A 1188-nucleotide genomic window follows, 5' to 3' on the forward strand; every position below is an offset into this window, starting at 1 on the left:
ATGGCAACTGCGGTCCTGGCCTGGGAGAACATGAAAACAACCATTAACACCAGGCTGGGCAAAACCAGAAGCACAGCAAAATTGTTACCAACGGGAATTAAAATAAAAATCGAAAGGGCAAAGCTCGGGGTGTTTGTGTGTCTGAGCAACATCTCTTGCAGCAAGGAGGAAATTCAACCGAGGAAGAACTGGCGTCAGACTTGGGGACGACGAAGATTCAGGCCTGGGAGCATGTAAACCACCAAGGGCTGTGATGAGGCTGCGAGTGAATAGCTAGGATGGGGAATTCGAAAATAAAAGATTTAGACCTAAGAGTCACGTGCATGGGAATAATGTCCACAATTAAAGATATCAATGAGAACTCCCAGAGAAAGAGGCCCCGACTCAATGGAGAAGAAAAGAGACTGTCCGAGGAGATGTCTCTTGGGACTGCATCAGACAGAAACATGGAAAATTAAAACTGGGGCACTTAAAAGAATCCAAATCGGGTCTTTCTTTTTGTTGTTGTTGTTGTTAACTGAAGCGATTAAGCATTTTGCTTCACTAATATCCTCTATCAGGTTGATGAGGTAAACCGGCTCTTTAGAACGATTTGGGAACCGATTAATCCTTGCCTGTGGCTATCAGCTAGCAACACACACACCCCGTTATTGGCTAACACGCATTTTTTTTCTGCTGCCTTACAGGGGTCAACAAACTATTTCAAACAAGAAAGTTGAGCGAAGGGAGGGGAAAAAAAAAAAAATAAAAAATCCGCCTTGCATCTAAAAGAAAATTTGCTCAGCAACAGTCACAAGTTGCACTTGCAAGGACATTCCCGCGCTCGCAAACCTGAGCGCAATAACTTGTCGTTTAGAGAGCTAAGAAAAAGGTAAACAAAACCCGCTTTTCAGATGCAAATGTCACGCTCGGAGTCAGCGGCGATGCTGAGAAAACCGCGTCGGCGGGGCGGGCGGCTTTTACCGATGCCCCCGCCGCAGCCAGCGGCTCCTTTCTCAGCCGGGACAGTGACCTCCGGGCTCGTCCCCCAGCTGAGCCCGCGGCTGATAACCACCGCTCCACTGAAGGAATCCCTGGGCCCATTTGCATTGCAAATCCCCCCCGCTACAGACCAGAAAACGAGATATTGTTTCCCCCGCGGCGACCAGCCCCTCATCCCCGCGGTCTCCATCCCGTGGCGGGCGGCCC

Source organism: Athene cunicularia (genome assembly GCF_003259725.1).
Source record: "Athene cunicularia isolate RWA chromosome 28 unlocalized genomic scaffold, athCun1 chr28_part2, whole genome shotgun sequence".
NCBI classification, from domain to species: Eukaryota; Metazoa; Chordata; class Aves; order Strigiformes; family Strigidae; genus Athene; species Athene cunicularia.